The sequence below is a fragment of the Cynocephalus volans genome, chromosome 14 (genome assembly GCF_027409185.1).
Source record: "Cynocephalus volans isolate mCynVol1 chromosome 14, mCynVol1.pri, whole genome shotgun sequence".
Taxonomy (NCBI): domain Eukaryota; kingdom Metazoa; phylum Chordata; class Mammalia; order Dermoptera; family Cynocephalidae; genus Cynocephalus; species Cynocephalus volans.
Window position 1 is genome coordinate 101,321,735 of NC_084473.1, and position 22,968 is coordinate 101,344,702.

Below are 22,968 nucleotides of genomic sequence, written 5' to 3' on the forward strand. Positions count from 1 at the left end.
TAATGTTTTAAAGATTTTTAGTAAGTGAATTCACTTTTTCTTTACACACTCCTATACTTTCCACATTCCCTACATAGAGGAGAGGACAGATTAATATATGATGAGGAAAAAAAGCATTATTCAATATATTTTCTTAAATGTAGCCTCATGAACACATGAAAAGTCATTTTTAGGAAATATCTAAATAAAAGGGAATTAAATACAAAATCTCAAGGGAGATGAAATATAAGATTACCTTTCAGAGTTTAATGTCACCTCTTCCCCAGGGTGATGGAGACGCAAAAAGGATTACCCAAAGCCCATTTCTTCTGAGCAGTGAGAAGCCCTGAAGGGGTTAATTTCCACGAACCCTCAAGAGAGAGGCATTCCTTGGAAAATTAACATTGAACTGGGTCTTCTCTCAGTACTTATTCTCCAGGTCGGAAAGTTACAGAAAAGGAACATAGGTGGTTACAAAAAGAACAGTAAGATAATTGTCATGGCAACAGTCATTAGGTTTCGTTGCACCAAGGACATCTGCCCTTGGAGCCAGCAATTTTGCTGTGTTACAATTCTTTATCTACAACAGAGACTTTAGCCTGAGGAAAGTTTTCTGTCTTTTGCAAGCTTAACATTTCTGTGTGTAATTTTTAAAAGTTAGGCTATTCCTGAAACTACAGGGCTTTGGAGGTTAGGCCCTGTGAAATACATTTGCTTTATTAATGTTAGTACACTCCACAGTTTAAATTGATTTTTTTATTATTGTGCAATACTAGAACTTGGTCTATATTTCTTGGTAATTACAACCAAGAGCAAAGTAACTGTGGGCCCTGCTCATTTAATCTGCAGGTAAGAAAATTAAGAAATTTAATAAGAAATATTTTAAAACAATGTCTTAGGACAGCTTCTGAGGCTTGGGTAAGAAAATTCACATAGCCAAAGTATTTTGAGAGACTTTTTTTTGGTGGTTGGCTGGTACTTGGATCTGAACCCCTTGGATCTGAACCCCTTTTAAATGGATGTTTTATAAAGTGAGTTTCTTTTTTCTTTTCTTTTTATTTTTACTAAAATGACAGTTTCTATATTTAAAGAGGATTATTAAGAAGAGAATTAAGACTACCCATCTCTAATTACCATAATTTAACTACCGTTAAAATTCTACACAGTATTAACGTTTCTATAGCCATCCTGATTTTCTAGTATCTTCAACAACACCAAATGTAGCATTGCTTGTCATCAATCTCTTCCTTTCTCGTGTGGCAGTCCCTGCCTCCAACAAACATACACACACGTGCTTGTACACACTCGTGCTGATACACACATAATCTGCAGCCACAACCAAAGCACAGTCAGGACAGCAGTGTGCACAGGTGGCCAGGGCCACCTGATGTTCATCTTTTCACTGGCATTCACGTTCACTCATCCACCAAACACTTATGAACACCTGCTGAATTCTAGGCACTGTTTTAGGTGTTAGAGTAAACAAGGTAAGCAAGGTTCCTCTTCTGATAGCATATGTTTTAGAGGAGAAGAAAAAACAATTTCAGAGAGTTAAAAATGGTATGAAGAGAATACAGCACAATGGGATAGACCCTAGTAGGGAAAGGAGGGAGAGTGGCCTATTTTAAACAGGGCTGTTGGGGCACCTTTCCATATAGAAAGTCTTTTATCAATAAGCAACCAGGTGGGATTCCTTCTATTTAGTTATTTCTAGTTTGCTTTCATAAAATGTCAAATGTTAAAGTGTTATTTCCAGCTTCTAAAATAATGATGAATTTTTAAAAATGCTTTAAAAAAATTTTTGGTATCAATCCTGATATACGCCTATTTTTAAAAATTGGGAAACACAGAAAAGTCCAAAATAGATTAAAACTGACACAAAATCCCCTAACTTGAGAGCAATGACTGGATATTTTACGGCTATTCCAGTCTTTTTTCCTATGCATATAAATATGTATTTAGAGTATTTTGATATTCCATACAGTTTTAATTTTTCCTTTCACCAGGTCCTGGGCACATCATTCCCCCAAGACAATTCAATTACTTGGCCAGTAGATTTCTTTTTCTTCTTAAGACAGTTTGTTGAAGACTTTGGGTTGCAAATAATAGACTATGTATAATAGTCTTCTATAAATTAAAATCTCTGCTGTATCCTTTCTAATTTCTACATCTGTGTGTGGTTTTTTTCCCCCTTAAGTAGATTCACTAGAGAGGATTATCTTTTTATTTAAAGGTATTAAAATCAACAATGATGATGTTTTAGTATTTCATCAGTATCTGCTCTTATGCTTGTTTTCCATCTTCTTGCAGCTCTTCCCTGCCTCCTACTGAGCAGAATGCTAAATCACGCAGTAACGTGCTTATGCAATGAAGGCCTTTCAAATAAATTTATCTCCAAATAGAACTTTGATAACTTCCTACAGATTTCAGTGTTTTACTATTTCTTTCATTATTCTCTCAATAGATTGTACAAGTATTTTACTTCATTATTGATCTGACAGTTATTTAGGAGCGTTTTTAAATTCCCAGCTACCCAAACTAGAAGCAAAAACAAAAATAAAAAGCAAACAAAAAACCAAAACAAACCACTATAACCTCTTTTTATTGCACTGTGATCATAGAAAGACATTTCCAATTTCTGTTTGGGGATATGCTGGTTTTTCTTCATGTTCTAGAAGGTTGAAATGAAAGTATATCCTATTTTAATTTATTTGTCAATAAATATTCAAATGCAATTACATATAAAGCCTAGTCTGTTTTTTACCTATCTTCCCTTTTTAACCTTTCTCTTTTGAAAAAACTTCTAACCCAATCTGAAGTTTTCCTTTTCATGGAGAAATTTAAACACATTTATTTATTTATTATCATAACAAATGTTTGGCTTTAGCATCATTTTACGTTTTGGTTTTTTGTATTTTCATGCCCTTTCATTTCATTGCAGTTTGCATTTATCTTCTGCAATGATACAGAAGGTAGAAATGTTGTTTTAGTTCTATTTGCCGAATTTAGGTGCATCAAATGCAAATCCCTACTCCCATCTTTATTCTTGTTCTTACCGTCTTCCATTTCCTGATCTTTGTTAATTTAGTATGGGAGTTACAATGCAGCTTAATGTGATGACTGTGATTAAAATTATAAGCCTTTCATTAAGCACATTTTAATTCAAAATAGCCACTGGCACAGATTGTTGATTGGTTCTGATATTTATTTCCAATTTTTGTAAGATTCTCTTCTTAAATTCACTTTTAATAGATAATCCATTGACATGGCTCAGAAAGAAGTAAAAGTAACCCTCCCCTTCCGCCTGCCCCTCGTCTGCCCAGGCCCACCAGCCCCATAACCGTCCAGCTCCTGCACATCCTTCCAGTTTTCTTATATAAACATAAGCAAACATATATCTACCTTTCCCTCATTTACACAAAAGGAACGCAATATGCACACACATGTCTACACCTTGTTTTTTCACTTAAAAGATTTTTTTTTCAAACTTTTACTTATCTAAAAATACCTGATTTCTTTGTATGTGAATAACTTCATAGCCAGATACAAGACTCACAGGTCATGACTATTTTTCTTCAAAACTGTTGTATGTTGCTTTATAATCTTTCAGAGTTGAGTGCTACAGACAACAAGCTCGTTAGCTGTAACCTCTTTTTTCTCTCCATGTACACTTATAATATTTCCCTTTATCTTTGAAGTACAAGATGTCTAAGTACAGGGTTCTTTAGAGCATTTTTTAAATTAAATAAAAAATAAAAATTTAAAATGCAAAAAAGAAACACTTGAATAATGTACATAATTCAAACACTTCAACAAGATACTGCATAATAGTAAAATAAAGTCCCTCTCCTCAAAGGCAATTTCTATTACTGGTTTCTGATATAACCTTCCAAAGATAAACTAATGCAGTGGTTCTACAATGTGGTCCACGAATTCCTGGGACCTCAACACCCTTTCAATGACCTGGGATCTGTGAGGACAAGACTATTTTTATAATGATACTAAGACAGAATTTGTCTTTTCACTGTGTTGACCTTTGCACTGAGGAAATCTAAGCATGAATTAGGAAATCGGCACCAAATTTTACTGGTAGTAATTACATTCTTTAGTATCCCTTACAGGTTAAAAAAATAAAAAACACATCTCACTTTAATGTCCTTCCTGTGTAGTAAAAATTTTTAATTTTGTTAAATCTCAACCCTTAAATACACATATTTTCAATAATTTGTGTGATAAAATGGGAACTATTCATAAAGCATTTCTGCTCCATTCCAAAGTGAAAATGGTAGTCTCGAAAAAATGCACTTGTGCAATTATTTGAGTCACAATACGCCTGAGCTGCTCTTCACAGAGCACCCTTCTGACTTGAAAGAATGATTGGTAGACAAACTATAGTTATTCGGACTTGAGCACTGGACATTCTCTTACAGATGAACAATATGAGAGTAGAAATCATATTATCAAGGAAAACTGACACTGCGAGTATATCTTGCCAATGATAAAAGTTGAGCTTTCAAGTGAAAATTAGAATTTTGAAAACTTCACACCCACCAGTGAGAATCTGACAGCTTCCCAACACTTAAAGCCTTTTCTAACAAGACTCGTGGTGATATTAACAAAAGTGATTTTTTATACTGTATAAAAATCTGTGACAATTTTTAGAAAAGTTGCATAACTTAAGGATCCAATAGTTTCAAAGTGACCAATGCATAATGTCACAAAATCATGCATTGGTAAAAAGATCCATTCAAAGTGCAAAAGGGACCAAGGGATATTAAAGTAACAGCACAAAATACTCATCGATATGGTTTTAGATTCCACAGTATAAATGACTTTTAAGAAACTATCATTTATTGAATTTTGGTGTACTAACAAAGAAGAGTATCCATAATTCCCTGATATGAAATATTGCTCCCTTTTTCAACTACATATCTGTGTGGGGCCAGATTTTCTTCATGCACTACATCCAGCCAAAATAACATATTGCAATGGATTGAAATCAAAAACAGATAAAAGAATCTAGCTCTTTTGTACGTCAGATATTAGAGATTTGTAAAAATATAAATAAATGTTACTATTCTAATTTTTTTTTGTTTGGGGAAATATTTATTTTTCATAAAAACATCTTAAGATGTGATGGTTTAATACTATTTTAATCAAATTAATAAAGCTTTATTAATTTTTCAGTTTTAATTTCTAATATGGAAAATATTGACAGATAAAATTCTATAAGAAAAACTTCTGGGTTCGCAATCATTTTTACAAGTTTAAACAGGTACTGAGAACAGAAAGTGTGAGACCCGCTGATCTAAGCAGATAAGCTTGTGAGCATCAGTGGCCTGGTGGCGGCTGCTGTGCTGCTCTGAAGCTCCCGGGATGCCCTGCTCCTGCCACTCTCCAGTCCCTGCACTGTCCACAGGGCCTTTCCTTTGGAGACCAAGTATCTTATGAGGCAACATATCCCGGCCTATGCAGCTCTATGAGTATTTCCTGCCGTGATACATTCTGGAAGCTGCCTGTGAATTCCCACAGAGAACAGCTCATTTTTCATGCTTTGAAAACAATTCCTACATAGTACACAAGACAAATTGGAGCTAAGTTTGGGAGGGTGGCATTCAAAGTCTCTTCCTAAATTTGTGGTTGCTGTCAGGTTCTGATTCAGAGGATGAGTGTATTTTAGGTGTTTTATTTTTCTTAACCCGTCCCCAATGTAGGTTGTAGAAACTGCACCCTAGCTGTGTTGCCAGTTTTCATAATTTTCAGGCTTTATAGTACTGGGTATTTTAATGAGAACATGGGAGGAGATTCATCGGGCATATCTAGCTTGCTGCCATGCTAAATAAAAGTCTGAAAAACTCACCTGCTCTGGGCTCATATACAGTTTGGTCCCTACTTGTCCTGTGTGTCTGGCATACGCTGGCATTGGGGTCAGAACCACCTGCTCTTCCTCATCCTCGTCCATTGCAGTTACGAATCCAAAGTCTCCAGCCTTGACCACATCATCCATTGCAAAGAATATGTTGGAAGGCTGAAAAAATGAAAGAAACAAAAGTACAGTGGGTGTGTATGAAGAAGGTGAAGAAATGAACTATTCAAATGACTACAGAAAAGAAATACAAGAAAAACAGATATTCTCAAACACCTTCCACTTTTAAAATGGGCTAATATGAAAATAAAAACAATTTTTCCATGCCAGACAAGTACTGCAAGTAAAGAAAAGGGCAAGATAGCAAAGATAACATCATTCATTGAACATCTACTTACACTTTTAGAGATCCACATTCCTTAGGGTCCAGGGTACTTAATCCTTTTTTATTTTTATTTATTTATTTATTTTTGTTGGCCAATAGAGGGATCAAACCCTGGACCTGGGTGTTATCAGCACCACACTCTGACCAACGGAGCTACCCAGCCAGCTCAGGGTACTTAATCCTTAATCCTATGATTCTATATACCTCCCTGGGCAAACTTCTCTACATTTATGTCTTAAGACGTAATAATTAAAGTGATAATATTAATATTAGCAAGTGCATATATAGTACTTGCAACGTGCCAAGCAGTGTTCTAAGCAGTTTATTGCCATTAATTCACGTAATACAACCCTATGAGATGAGTACTATTAGCCCGCAATTTTACAGACGTAGAAACTGAGGCCCAGAGAAATTTATTGCATTAAATGCTCACCTCAGAAGAATGGAAAGATGGCAAGTGAACAACCTAACACTTCACCTTAAAGAACTAGAAAAACAAGAACAATCCAAACCTAAAGTTAGCAGATGGAAAGAAATCATTAAGATCAGAGCAGAACTGAATGAAATTGAAACCAAAAAAACAATTCAAAAGATCAGTGAATCAAAAAGTTGGTTTTTTGAAAAGATAAATAAAATGGACAAACCATTAGCATGGCTAACAAAAAAAAAAGAAGAGAGAAGACTCAAATAACAAAAATTAGAAATGAAAAAGGCGATATTACAACTGATTCATCTGAAATACAAGGAGTCATTCAAGACTACTATAAACAACTATATGCCAACAAATTTGAAAATCTGGAGGAAATGGATAAATTTCTGGACACACACAAGCTCCCAAAACTGAACCATGAACACGTAGAAAATTTGAACAGACCAATAACAATAAAGGAGAGGGAAGCTGTTATCAGAAGGCTCCCAACAAAGAAAAGCCCAGGACCAGATGGATTCATAGCAGAATTTTACCAAACATTCAAAGAGGAATTGACACCGATTCTTTACAAACTATTCCAAAAGATTGAAACAGGCGCAAATCTCCCAAACTCATTCTATGAAGCAAACATCATCCTGATACCAAAACCAGGTAAAGATATAACCAAAAAAGAAAACTACAGGCCGATATCCTTGATGAATATAGATGCAAAAATCCTCACTAAAATACTAGCAAACAGAATACAGCAACACATATGTAAAATTATTCACCACGATCAAGTGGGATTCATCCCAGGGATGCAAGGTTGGTTCAACATAAGCAAATCAATAAATGTGATACACCATATTAATAAAGACAAACACAAGGACCATATGATCATCTCTATAGATGCTAAAAAAGCATTTGATAAAGTTCAGCACTCATTCATGACAAAGACCCTCTATAAGTTAGGTATAGAGGGAAAGTATCTCAACATAATTAAAGCCATATATGCCAAACCCACTGCCAATATCATCCTGAATGGGGAAAAGCTGAAAGCTTTTCCTTTGAGAACAGGAACTAGACAAGGATGCCCACTCTCACCACTCCTATTCAACATGGTGTTGGAAGTACTAGCCAGAGCAATCAGAGAAGAGAAGGAAATAAAGGGCATCCAGATTGGAAAAGAGGAAGTCAAACTGTCCCTGTTTGCAGATGACATGATCCTATATATTGAACAGCCTAAAACCTCTACAAAAAAACTCCTGGAACTGATAAATGATTTCAGCACAGTAGCAGGATACAAAATCAACACACAAAAATCAGTAGCATTTCTTTTCTCCAATAGTGAACATGCAGAATGAGAAATCAAGAAAGCCTGCCCATTTACAATAGCCACCAAAAAAATAAAATACTTAGGAATTGAGTTAACCAAGGAGGCGAAAAATCTCTATAATGAGAACTACAAACCACTGCTGAGAGAAATTAGAGAGGATACAAGAAGATGGAAAGATATCCCATGCTCTTGGATTGGAAGAATCAACATAGTTAAAATGTCCATACTACCCAAAGTGATATACAAATTCAATGCAATCCCCATCAAAATTCCAAAGACATTTTTCTCAGAAATGGAAAAAACTATCCAGACATTTATATAGAATAATAAAAGACCATGCATAGCCAAAGCAATGCTGAGCAAAAAAAAATAAAGCTGGAGGCATAACACTACCTGACTTTAAGCTATACTACAAAGCTATAATAACCCAAACAGTATGGTACTGGCATAAAAACAGACACACTGATTAATGGAATAGAATAGAGAATCCCGAAATCAACCCACACACTTACTGCCATCTGATCTTTGACAAAGGCACCAAGCCTATTCACTGGGGAAGGGACTGCCTCTTCAGCAAATGGTGCTGGGATAACTGGATATCCATATGCAGGAGAATGAAACTAGATCCATACCTCTCACCATATACTAAAATCAACTCAAAATGGATTAAAGAATTAAATATACACCCTGAAACAATAAAACTTCTTAAAGAAAACATAGGAGAAACACTTCAGGAAATAGGACTGGACTCAGACTTCATGAATACGACCCCAAAAGCAAGGGCAACCAAAGGAAAAATAAACAAATGGGATTATATCAAACTAAAAAGCTTCTGCACAGCAAAAGAAACAATTAACAGAGTTAAAAGACAACCAACAGAGTGGGAGAAAATATTTGCAAAATATACATCTGACAAAGGATTAATATCCAGAATATGTAAGGAACTCAAACAACTTTACAAGAAAAAAACAAGCAACCCAATTAAAAAATGGACAAAAGAGCTAAGTAGGCATTTCTCTAAGGAAGATATACAAATGGCCAACAGACATATGAAAAAATGCTCAACATCACTCAGCATCCAGGAAAAGCAAATCAAAACCACATTGAGATACCATCTAACCCCAGTTAGGATGGCTAAAATCCAAAAGACTCTGAACGATAAATGCTGGCGACGTTGCAGAGAAAAAGGAACTCTCATACTTTGTTGGTTGGACTGCAAAATGGTGCAGCCTCTATGGAAAATGGTATGGAGGTTCCTCAAACAATTGCAGATAGATCTACCATACGACCCAGCTATCCCACTGTTGGGAATATACCCAGAGGAATGGAAATCATCAAGTCGAAGGTATACCTGTTCCCCAATGTTCATCGCAGCACTCTTTACAATAGCCAAGAGTTGGAACCAGCCCAAATGTCCATCATCAGATGAGTGGATACGGAAAATGTGGTACATCTACACAATGGAATACTACTCAGCTATAAAAACAAATGAAATACTGCCATTTGCAACAACATGGATGGACCTTGAGAGAATTATATTAAGTGAAACAAGTCAGGCACAGAAAGAGAAATACCACATGTTCTCACTTATTGGAGGGAGCTAAAAATTAATATATAAATTCACACACACACACACACACACAAAAAAAAAAACCAGGGGCTGGAAGAAGATATAAAAACCACAATTACTTGAAGTTGACACGACAAGCAAACAGAGGGGACATCGGTGTGGGGCGGGGGGGAGGGAGGAGGAAGGGAGGTTTTGGTGATGGGCAACAATAATCAGCCGCAATGTATATCGACAAAATAAAATTTAAAAAAACAAATAAATAAATTTAAAAAAAAAAAAATTTATAAACACGAATAAATGTCTAGTGCGTGGATGTGAAAGCCAGGTTGGCCGAGGGCAGACCCTTTCGAGCAGAGATGTTTTCTAATTCCACACATCCCCTCAGGGCTGCTACCATGCCTCAAAAGGCAGGTGAATTGAGATCAGAAATCCTGAGTTCTGCTTCTAAGAGGTTCACCCCGATCTAACAGATTAGCTAACTGAACTCACTGAGAGCATGGACAAAGTTTTGGAGAAGTGGGATGGAGGCTAGGTCATCTTTGAGGCTCTCTGGGTATGAAGGATGGAAGACCCATCACTGTGTAGCCAGAAGGCACTGGGAATGTCAGAAACAGCAAAAGGACATGGGACTCTTGGACACCAGTGGACAGGATGGGGCTCAGACCAGCAAGGACTGACCATGCCATGGAGAAGGCAGAGGACCTCATTTACAGGTAATTGGATAGGTGAAGTTGCAGGCGAGCATAACTCACTTCCTGTCATGCCTAGGGCCAGCCCTGCCACTTCCTGCAGTGTGCATTTCCTTTCCTTCAAACTGCTAGTGAACTGTTTCTCCTGTGCTCTGCATAAAGGGTTGATCTAGTGGGAAAGCGAGGACCTGCAGCTCTCAATTCCTGCTAGCATTTGACTATTCCTGGTCAAGCGAGAGGATGCAGGACAGAGGCTATAGACATTCTGAAAACTAAGACCATTTGAGCCAAGGCCGAGTAAAAGAATGAATAATGGGAAGGAAGAAAGATGGGGTGGGGGAGAGAAAACATGGCATGAATGAGAAGAAAAGGTTGATGAGGGGAATGGAGAAAGAGGGAGAGGGTGGGGAAAGACATTCGGGAGAGAAGAGAGGCACAGGGGGAGAGAGACTCAGCAGGTCCTGGGATAAGTATTAGGTGGAAGTGGTTCAGGTCACAGCTTGTTACTGGTTGGGCTTTCCAGACAAGCTGACACTGGAAGCCATTGAAATCTTACCTACTTCTTATAGGTTATCAACTTCTTTAATGTTAAAAATGTGTCTCCAACAAGAGGTAATTCTTTGGTCTACGATGTTGTGACCATAGCAATATGACCCATTGATTTAGAGTAAATCAAAGCAAGGTATTAAACCTGAAAACCCATCCTTCATTTAAACATAAAGGCTACCAGGCATTTGGTGCAGACCAGGAAGCAGAACCTGCTCTGATGACCATTGACCCATCACTTCTGTCTACCTTCTTGGTGTTGTCTGACTTCAAAGACTGGGCTCTCAGCTCTACATCACACGGTCTTATTGAGAGCCAGGTCTCTATCGTAACAACTGAAATTTCAGGTTCACATGAAATGGTCGGGTCTTTATGAGATGTTTGGGTTAGTGATCAAAGCCAGATTTCACCTAACTCCACCTGGCTGTGTGAACAGGCTGGCTATTGTCTCACTCTGAAGCAAATTCCTCCATTCCCTGATGGTAATAGCATTATATCTTCTTGGTGTTGAAGCATTTCTGTCTTTCCACTTTTCTAGGAATCTGCAAAGGGCACAGAGGTTTGAGGGAGGGGTCTCCCGAAAGGCATTTCCCATGCCTCTGAAAAGAGATGCTTTATTTTCACCAAGAATTTGATCTTAGCATCTGAGCCAAATGGTAAATAAAATTGTAACCCAAGGGCAGGTACCCCTCCCCATCAAATGCTTGGATTCTGATTTCCAGACTGGGGTGGGGCTTGGGTTTGCCACATAATCTACAATGGGACAGCCTGGTGCAGCTCACTCCCTTGAGCCCCGCGAGGCCAATACATGGCCTGACTGCCAAGATTCCCAGAGGAGTTGAGATTGTCCCTGTAGCACATTCTCCTCTAAGCCCTCACAACCCAGCATCCCCCTTCTCAGGACACTCTACTCCTCTCTGAAGACAAAGCTCTTTTATCCAGCTCCTTATTGTGTTGCACAAACCCTGGGAGTCTTCTTCACTAGTTCTCCCACCTGCTGCCTATGCAGAAGGAGGCACAGGCCCTGGCTCCTGGGTCACCCAGGGCAGGAGCACAGACAGCGCCTCTGCCCAGTGCTGCTTCCTCTCCTCCATCTGCCTTACCTGCAACACTGGGAGTAGATTTCCCCTAAAGTACCTGAAGGAAAACATAACTTGTCAGCACAAAAGTAGGTTTTCTTCAGACGACCTCCCAGCCTAATCCATGTAAAGACCAGCATCAACTCCTTCTATTATCATGGCTTTGACCCCTCTTCCTGTGACAACTCACCACACCCTGGCTCTGCTTGAGAACATTTGCTTCTGTCCAATTACAAAGAGTCCCCACATTAAATGACAGTCCTTCCAAAGTGTTCACAAATTCTCAACCAATACTAATCATTGGGATTCATGAATGAGAAATAGGAATTCCTAAAAGCATAAACTATTATATATTTTTTATAATATTTTGTTGATATGCTTTTCAATCACAATGTGTAACTACAATAAAATACAGGGAAACATAAAAAAATAAAAAAAATAAAAATAAAAAGAAACTGAGGCCCAGAGAAGTTAAACAAGTAGCCCAAGATTACCCAGCTAGCAAGTGGTGGAGCAGATTCAAATCCTGGCATTTGGCTCTGTGAAAAAAGGACATTTTGATTCACTGCCACACACCCAGCATTCAGGACAGTTCTTGCTCTACGGTAGCTAATCGATATGTGAGGAATGAATGAAACAGAGTGACCTTTTGGTTAGTTTCTGAGGGGCAGATGCCTGTCCAGGGGAATAAGAGCTCTTAACTGCTACCCACCCCATGCGGTCTCTTCTAAAACTCATATGCTCTCAAGGCTGTATCTACTCCCAGACCTCCGTCCTTGTTCTAAACGTTCATATGAAACTGTTCATAGGATGCATCTCACCAAGTGTCTCATGGACTCCTCAAACTCACAGTGCCATGCGTACAATCCATCATCTTTCCTCCAGAGTCGACTGCAGGTACATGACCACCATTCATAGCCCTTGAAATAAGAAGAAAGGAAGCCATTTAGCTCATAAAATTGAATTTCATCATGCTTCAAATACTACCAGAAAACAGCATTGTGTTCCCAAACTCCAAAGTACCATTGTACAATTCTGACTTTGAAGCAATGAGGTTATTGTGTAGAACTAAAAACCCGCAGCTCTCCCACAAACAACCTGTACCAGAGACAACCACAGACGTGCCGCCTTAAACTTCCTCTTTGCTCCCACTCCCGTCTTCTGGTGGCGTGGGTCCTTACTGAATCCTCTAACAGGCCGCTTTCTAGCTCTCCGGCACCTGCCCCGAGCTTCTACCAGAACATCCTGACTTGCACTGGGAAATTCCTTCTTCCTGACGGTTAGCACCCCGTGTTTGCGTGGAAGTTATCCTGTCCCACAAGCTGCCAAACCCATCTACCTGCCCCATTCTCTGTCCAGGAGACTGGTGCAGGGATGTGCAAGGGTCTTCGGTTTATCAAGTAGAATGAAACCCAGGACTTCTGAACAATACTGTGAGAGAGAGATATTTTTCTCCCCATCCTCTATCCCACCAACTCCAAAAGGCTTTTTAAAAAAGCCATGCAGCCCTGAGAATCCCTGACAGCCATCCCGAGACTGTGAGGGGGGAGCCTGCTGAAAACAGAAGGAAGAAATGGGGCGGAGGTGCTGGGAGTCCACAGTGGAAGCAGCTTCTGCAGCGGGCGGGCCACAGGCCCCGCAGCACCTTGCACCGCGGGAAGGTCATGCTCCCTCCGTGCCCCTCTCCGTGGCTTTGGCTGGTGGCCGCCCTGGATAAGCCTCCAGCCTTTTCCGCAAAGGCTGGGGCATGGCAGTTGAGGAAGTTCATTTCCGAGTGACTTGGCCTCCCATGGCCCCTCCACTCAGGAGGTGTCAGCTGTGTTTACTGTGCTGGCATCGAGAACAGGGCTGCGGTGGACAAGTCTGTGGGCACCAAGGACGAGGACCAGCTGGAGGCCTTCCTGAAGAAGCTGACTGGCTGAAAAGCAGGGCAGAGTCCTGATTGCCCCTGCCTACCACTTCCCCCATGGTTGCAGGGAGGGGCCCCAGTAGACCCCACAGCCCTTTTGTGCCAGCCCTTTCCTCCTCCTCCCTTCTGTCTGAGCCCTGTGGGCATGTGTTTTGGAGACCAGTCTCCAAATGTGGGAGACATGAATGCTTCTATGCTAGCTGACTACCCAGGACGGCCATCAGAGGGATGGTGCTGCTGCTGATCAGGGACAGCCGTCTTCCCACCCACTCTCCTTTTGTCTGATCCCTCTAGGGCTCGTTGCAGTTCTCCCAAGACGCCTGGAGAGAGCCCAGGCTGGCCTGCAGCAACACTGCTCAGGCAGCCACGCCTTGATCCCTTCTGGTCTGGACCCTGGTGCCTGGCTTGTCTGCCTCCTGCATTTTTCTGTCCTGCTGCAGTTTTGTAAAATGAAAAAGAAGGAAAAAAGAAACCTCGAGTTAGAGTAATATATAATTCTCTCATTTCTATAGGTCTGTAACAAAGAACTTATGTGATCCCTTCTACCTCCTACTATGAAGAACAGCCCCTGGGCCCCACACTGAAATCCCCTATAGCTGTCCCCATGCCCATCCCCCAGAGAGCATCCTCTCTTCCTCTCCTCCCACCTTCCCTCCCAAGAGCAAGGGCAGAAAATAAGTTTGGGCTGGCAGAACCCTGCATATCCCTGATTCTGGAAGGTGTTCCCTCACCATTAGCTGGCCCTTTGGTTCTGTGAGGAGGCAACCTGTGAAGAAATCAGACCAATAAAACTACAGGGAGGAGGGTGGGGGGGGGATGGACGAAGGGAAGGAAGGAAGGAGAGAAAGAGAGAGAAAGAAAGAGAGAGATATGAAGAGAGAGAAAGAAAGAGAAAGAGAAAGAAAGAAAGAAAAAGAAGGAAAAGGAAAGAAATGGGGAGAATTCAATGCAATCCCCATCAAAATTCCAATGACATTTTTCTCTGAATTGGAAAAAAATATCCTAACATTTATTTGGAACAACAAAAGACCACTAATAGCCAAAGCAATTCTGAGCAAAAAAAAATAATAAAGTTTGAATCATAGCACTACCAGACCTTAAACCATACTACAAAGCTATAATAACCAAAACAGTATGGTACTGCCATAGAAACAGACACACAGATCAATGGAATAGAATAGAGAATCCAGAAATCAACCCATACCCCTACAGCCATCTGATCTTTGACAAAGGCATCCAGTCTACACACTGGGGATGAGACTGCCTCTTCAGCAAATGGTGCTGGAAAATGAAACTAGACCCATACTTCTCACCATATACCGAAATCAACCAAAATGGATTAAAGAATTAAATATACACCCTGAAACAATAAAACTCCTTAAAGAAAACATAGGGGAAATACTCCAGGAAGTAGGATTGGGCAGAGACTTCGTGAATATGGCCCCCAAACCATGGGCAACCAAAGAAATAATCAATAAATGGGATTATATCAAACTAAAAAGCTTCGGCACAGCCAAAGAAACAATTAACAGAGTTAAAAGACAACCAACAGCGTGGGGGGAAATATCTGCAAAATATACATCTGAAAAAGGATTAATATCCAGAATATACATGGAACTCAAAGAACTTTACAGCAAAAAAACAAGTAACCCAATTAAAAAATGGGCAAAGGAGCTAAATAGGCATTTCTCAAAGGAAGATATACAAATGGCCAATGGACACATGAAAAAATGCTCATCCTCACTCAGCATCCAGGAAACTCAAATCAAAACCACACTGAGATACCATCTCACCCCAGTTAGGATGGCTAAAATCCAAAAGACTCTGAATGATAAATGCTGGCGAGGTTGCAGAGGAAAAGGAACTCTCATACACTGTTGGTGGGACTGCAAAATGGTGCAGCCTTTAAGGAAAATGGTTTGGCGATTCCTCAAACAATTGCAGATAGATCTACCATATGACCCAGCTGTCCCACTGCTGGGAATATACCCAGAGGATGGAAATCATCAAGTCGAAGGTATACCTGCTCTCCAGTGTTCACTGCAGCAATACTTACAATAGCTGAGAGTTGGAACCAGCTCAGATGTCCATCATCAGATGAGTGGATGTGGAAAATGTGGTATATCTACACAATGGAATACTACTCTGCTATAAAAAAGGATGAAATACTACCATTTGCAACAACATGGATGGACTTAGAGAGAATTATGTTAAGTGAAACAAGTCAGGCACAGAAAGAGAAATATCACATGTTCTCACTTATTTGTGGAAGCTAAAAATAAATAAGTAAATACACAAATAAACAGGGGTGGGGAAGAAGACATAACAGTTACAATTCCTTGAACTTGTTAAGACAAGTGAACAGATATGAGGTTCATGGTGGGAAGGGTGAGAGGGAGGGGGAGGGAGGACTCCGAAAAGGGACACAAAAATCAACCACATTGTATATGAAGAAAATAAAATAAATAAACCACATTGTATATTAATAAAATAAAATAAGTAAATAAATAAATAAATTTTTGATATAATGACTTATAGAAGACTAGTCTTGTATTTTGGTAATTTCCTTATGTTTTATACTTAAATGCCTTGAATAAATCTGCCTTGGGCATCCAAAAAAAAAAAAGAAAGAAAGAAAAGAAAGAAAGAAAAAGAGAAAAGAAATGGGGAGGAAAGAAACCAGGTTTCTTTCCACGTCAAATCACTTGATGGCAGCTAAAGTTTTACCTTATTCCTCAATAGTTAAGTCACAGCTTAAACTATTAAGTCAAGTCACATGGGCAAAAGGATTTCCTTTTCTGATCAAATCATATCAATGCTTTTGGATGCCAGCAAAAAGATATTCAGAATAAAATACTCTGAGCTGAGCATCAAGAACATGCCAGGTGTCGTGCTGAGGCTATAACAGGTGAACAAAACAGACATAGTTGTGTCCCCATGGACACCAGAGGATAAATAATGCAGGTGTCATGAGAATGATGAAGGAGAAAGACCAGGCTATGAGAGAACACTGTATTCAAAGAACTGAAACAAGCTCAGAGCGGAGGCAATAAAAGATGAGAAGTCAGTCTGGAGAGGCAGGAGCCAGAGAGTGCTGATGACAAAAACTGTGACCCAAATACAAATGGGGGACCGGGCCTAGAAGGCTTAATAGCTCCAAGACTTGGGTCAGAATGTAGGAAAAATTACAGCTTTTTCAACTGGGAATAATAATCTTGGGATTTTGGGGGTACACTTAATAAGAAATTATCTTTAGGAATAATTTTTTTTAATTTCTAGAAAAACTAAAGGGGAAATTAACTTTCTTCTTGGAATTTTTCTGGTGCATAGACAAATAGAGAAAAATCTTAAGACAATATGGTAGCATTGCACAGATATTCACCAACATCTCATTTACATTATAAAATCTGCAGAAGAATATTCATTTATAGTGAAAACATAATTATACTGTCTTTCAACTTGGATTTCTGTGTCTAGCAAGTGTTAAGCATAAGAAGGGAGGGAGGGAAGGAGGGAGTGTGGGAGGGAGGGAGGGAGGAAGGAAGGAAGGAAGGAAGGAAGGAAGGAGGGAGGGAAGGAAGGAAGGAAGGAAGGAGAGAGAGAAGTGTGATATGATATGCACATATCAGCCAGCTGTTTACTACTAACTGATAAACGTCACCATATTCAGACCTACGCAGCTAGCATTCTCTCAGGTTAGGGTGTCTAGTCTCCTGTAAGCTGTCTTCTCCATTGGACCCAAAACAATTCATCCTTGAACATTTCGTTCCTAATTGCTGTGCAGAACAATTAGCAATCAGTTTGGGCCCATGTCAAAAATCACTGAAGCTTAGCGATTATATATTACTAAATAACAATTATATTGGAAAATAGAAATTATTTCCAATTCTTAGTCCTGTTATCACCAAACTGTTAAAATACACTCAATCAGTAGATTTCAAAACCTACTGCTAATTTTAGAAGAAAATAGCTTGTCCAAATTGCAAGTTGGGTGCTTGAAACAAAAGTTTGTGGTTACATGAAGTAAAACTGAAAATACTTAAAATGGATCCAAATCTGCCAAGAATTTAAGCTACTTTCATCAGAAAAATATTTATACATTCACTACACATGTACTGGTGAATGCTATGAGTATTTGAAACGTGGCAGCAATTAGATAAATAAAAGTTACACACACTTATTTCAGAAACAAATACTAAGAAAATACCCCAGATTTTAGTAACAGTCTTATGTAATTTAGCATATTGTATTGCTACAATATTCAATATTGTGTATATTGAAAATAGAGTCCAAGGTTTTAGAGCTCCAACTCGTCACCGGGTTACCATTTGCTAACTTTCTCCATCTAGCTTCTTACCCCTTCCCCAAAGCCCACACGATTCACAAACGGAAGCAAAAGTGCAGAGATTTGTTGCCATTCAGAGCTGACTAGTGAGGGAGCCCGTGTCTCTGCTCCCACGTGGGGCCCTTTCAGCGAGCTACGTCAGGGCCCAGGGGCTTGCGTCGGGGTTACTAAGAGCCAGAGAAAAAGCAGGGCAGACCTGCTCATGGTGGACGTCTGATTCCTCTTCTTTCTCTTCCTTCCTTCCTTCCTTCCTTCCTTCCTTCCTTCCTTCCTTCCTTCCTTCCTTCCTTCCTTCCTTCCTTCCTTCCTTCCTTCCTTCCTTCCTTCCTTCCTTCCTCCCTCCCTCCCTCCCTCCCTCCCTCCCTCCCTCCCTCCCTCCCTCCCTCCCTCCCTCCCTCCCTCGCTCCCTCCCTCCCTCCCTCTCTTTCTTTTTTCCCCATCAGAACCATTGGGAATACCTTTAACAGCAAAATGAACATAAACACATCACAGGGTAGCATGAAGGATTGGCCTGAAGTTTTCAAACATGAGGCTTCTTATTCTCGCAGCGGACCCCTTCGGGCTACTTTCTCAGACCTCTGCTCCCTGATGCCTTTACTGTCCTTCTGCTCTTAAGGGTCAGTCCGTCAGTTAGAAACCGACAAGTACAAGTAAGGACAACTCTGAATCACAAAACAGCAGATTGCAACCCTGTGTGGTTTGCACAAATACAGACCTGGAGGTCCCTGTGCGTGTGTCCCTTGCTGTGCAGAAGCTCCATGGCCTCTGCCATCTGCAGGAAGATGTGCAGACCTGTGCTCCTCTCTGTCCTCTGTGGTGCACCGACTGCTCATCCGGTCTTTGAGGTTGTCCTTTCCGCATAGCCGCATCTGAATGGAAAGATGCAGCTTTGGAGAACTGGGCTGCAGTTGCTCTGCAGTGTTTTTAGTGAGATCTAAACTTAACGTGGTCGGTCTGGGAGGAGAAACAAAGTAGCTTCAGAAGAAGACTTGCTGGGCCGAGCCCGTGGTGCACTCGGGAGAGTGCGGAGCTGGGAGTGCGGCGACGCTCTCGCCACGGGTTCGGATCCTATATGGGAATGGCCAGTGCGCTCACTGGCTGAGTGCCGGTCACGAAAAAGACAAAAAAAAAAAAAAAAAAGAAGAAGAAGATTTGCCACTGGAGTGCTTGAAAGCAGTTATTTTATTAGCGAAATGGTTGCCAACATGCAGTCGCTTAGTTTGGGGCTCTTCTTCACTGAGTGCATGATCACAGCCAGAATCTTCAAGTACTGTAGAAGAGGAGGTCCCCTCCCTGGACCTTACATAAGGAGAAGCTTCAGCGGGACAAAATTCAAAGCAGTGCTCCTCCTCACTGCCGTCCACAGAGCCGTCGTCCACATCGCAGTCTGTAAGGCAACTGTCCTGGTCGCGGTGTGCTGCATCCACGGACCCACTCCTGACAATTCCAGCGGAGACAACTGGCTCTCAGATGAACTTGTCTGCTACAGAAAATCCCTACTGAAAAAGACCTGTCTCTTTGTGGGGAAGGAGCTGTGCTTTCAATATGCGCTTTTATAGAGAAAGATCCATTCTGCATATTTTAACTGATGGTGCATTCACTGGGCTTGGAGAGCTAAGTGGCCAGTCTGTGCTAAAAGTGGGAGAAATACAAAGGGATAAGGGTAAGTAAATATTGATTAAATTATATGAACTGCACCCTTTGTTTAAAAAGCTTCAATTATAATAACAGCAGTTACCAAATGACAACCAACAAAACAACATACAGACTAAATGAAAACGTGTTATGTTAGACAAAAAAAATCACATTCCATCCATTCCTTCTAAAAAACCTAATTTGAAAGCTTAATTTTATACTTGAAACAGTTATTTGGTTCTGCCATGCCAGCATAACCAAGGCCTTTTGTGCACAAGGCCTTTTGTGCAAAACACAAAGTACAGAAGGAACACCAAGGACAGGATTCCTCGGAGGCGTGATTCTGAAGGCCCTGTCCAAGTGAGGGCAGCAGCTCACAGGGCTTGAGACAAAGAACCACTTCACGTGGTCTTTCCGTGGTTTGGCTACTGGCTGAGTTATAACAGGGGCCATGGTAACAAGGTACCTCTCTGGATCTGACGCTGCAGAGGTACCTGTCGGCAGGAGCTGCAGTCCAGTTGTCTGGTGGATCTGACGCTGCAGAGGTACCTGTCGGCAGGAGCTGCAGTCCAGTTGTCTGGTGGATCTGACGCTGCAGAGGTACCTGTCGGCAGGAGCTGCAGTCCAGTTGTCTGGTGGATCTGACGCTGCAGAGGTACCTGTCGGCAGGAGCTGCTGTCCAGTTGTCTGGTGGATCTGAGGCTGCAGAGGTACCTGTCGGCAGGAGCTGCAGTCCAGTTGTCTGGTGGATCTGACGCTGCAGAGGTACCTGTCGGCAGGAGCTGTAGTCCAGTTGTCTGGTGGATCTGACGCTGCAGAGGTACCTGTCGGCAGGAGCTGTAGTCCAGTTGTCTGGTGGATCTGACGCTGCAGAGGTACCTGTCAGCAGGAGCTGCAGTCCAGCTGTCTGGTGGATCTGACGCTGCAGAGGTACCTGTCGGCAGGAGCTGTAGTCCAGCTGTCTGGTGGATCTGAGACTGCAGAGGTACCTGTCGGCAGGAGCTGCAGTCCAGCTGTCTGGTGGATCTGACGCTGCAGAGGTACCTGTCGGCAGGAGCTGTAGTCCAGTTGTCTGGTGGATCTGACGCTGCAGAGGTACCTGTCGGCAGGAGCTGCAGTCCAGCTGTCTGGTGGATCTGACGCTGCAGAGGTACCTGTCGGCAGGAGCTGTAGTCCAGCTGTCTCGTGGATCTGACGCTGCAGAGGTACCTGTCGGCAGGAGCTGTAGTCCAGTTGTCTGGTGGATCTGACGCTGCAGAGGTACCTGTCAGCAGGAGCTGCAGTCCAGCTGTCTGGTGGATCTGACGCTGCAGAGGTACCTGTCGGCAGGAGCTGCAGTCCAGCTGTCTGGTGGATCTGACGCTGCAGAGGTACCTGTCGGCAGGAGCTGTAGTCCAGCTGTCTGGTGGATCTGACGCTGCAGAGGTACCTGTCGGCAGGAGCTGTAGTCCAGCTGTCTGGTGGATCTGACGCTGCAGAGGTACCTGTCGGCAGGAGCTGTAGTCCAGTTGTCTGGTGGATCTGACGCTGCAGAGGTACCTGTCGGCAGGAGCTGTAGTCCAGTTGTCTGGTGGATCTGAGGCTGCAGAGGTACCTGTCGGCAGGAGCTGCAGTCCAGCTGTCTGGTGGCATCTCAGCACGTGCTTCCTCTTTGTCCTCCTTTAGCAGTGTTTGAAGGGCCTCCCTTCCTATGGCACACCCTAGCTAATATGGGAAATGTCTTCAGGCTACCTAACTTGATGTATTTTGAACTGCAAATAGTTTAAACAACTTTAAAAGACCTTATAAATTGTTAACTTCAAGAGAGAAACTAAATAAAAAAATTTTTTAAAGGACGGAGATAAATAGAAGCAGACGACACCTCATACAGAGAAAAGCTGCTGCACATCCCTCAGCTGACAACTCACACAGCCCTATCGACTAGTAATTTTTAAAAAGTGATAGTCTCCACTAAACCAAGTTAAGACTAATTTAGTCTCAACTAAATCAAAATTTCACTTAACAAGTGCCTAGAGAGCTTTCCAAAACATGACATAGAACAGAACTCTTCTGATATTTTTCTTTTTTAAAAAATTCCTAAGGTTATAGGAATGATATGTTGCTCACATAAGCAAAAACCTAGTCTAAAAATAGTATCAGATTTTAAGTCTATGTCTAACAAAGTTACCTTTCATCTTTGAGCCAACTTTCATCCACCTTTTCTTGCCACTTCTCTGGTGGTGCTTCCCGCCAGGCATTGAAATATCTAACAGTCCCTGGACGTCTGAGCTTGGCTAAGGCTTTAACTTCTCGCACTACCTTTTCTCGGGCCAATTCCCTGAAGTTGAGAAAATAAGATGATAAAAGCTGTTCATATCAAAATAGAAAAATAATAAAACAGAATTCTCCCTTGAATCTAAAACTAGAAACAGATGAGTTACCCTGGGATATAATGCTAAAAAGCCACATAAGTCCTGTATTTTAAAAAAATACATGCATTTTAATATTTTTCTTTCCTTCTGGAAATAAATGCTCCAAGCACATCTATTGCCTTATGGAAATAAAATCTTTCTTTGACTAAAAATGAATCACAACAGACTCTTAAGGATTATTGCTTAATATCTGTTAGGCGATAGGAGGAGAATAGATGTGAGTGAGGTCTTCAGAAAAGGGCGCTTCGTCTCCCGGCTCAGGAGGGTTGAGAAAGACCTCCCCAGCAGGGTGCAAATCACAGCCCAAGACGCTCGCATGAGCATATAGTTTGTAGAAGCCTCAATTAACCATCACAGATAATGAAGTTTAACTAGAAAAGCATCTGGACTTTATCATCAGCTTTGACAGCTTTTCTGATGGATCTTATTCCACATTTCTAGGGATGCCACCATCACCTTAAACAACATACATACACACAAATTCTACCCTCTTCCCTTCCCAGGAGCATGTCAGCTACTCCAATCTTTCTCTCTGTGCTCTGCTGTTTTTGCTAAAGTTCCCCATTCTCCCAGATCAAGAATCCTGGTGCATTTTCAATTCTCTAACTTCTAGGTCCCCACATTCAGTTACCCCACAAGTCCTGTCAGCCCCTCCTTTTCAGTTCCTTATGCCCTTTCCTTCTCTTAGATCGGAACTGCTGCAAAAACATCTCCTCACACACATCCCTGTCTCCTGTCCTTTCCTCCCGCCGTCTACACACCGCTACCAGAGTCACCTCTACTTTGATCACGTCACTTTTGTACTCAAA

At 41.2% G+C, this 22,968-nt stretch overlaps 1 pseudogene; it reads right to left on the reverse strand.

Annotated features, from left to right (window-relative positions):
* Positions 1–22,968, reverse strand: part of LOC134362668 (eukaryotic translation initiation factor 2-alpha kinase 3-like) — a 66,920-nt pseudogene that overhangs the window by 5,965 nt on the left and 37,987 nt on the right.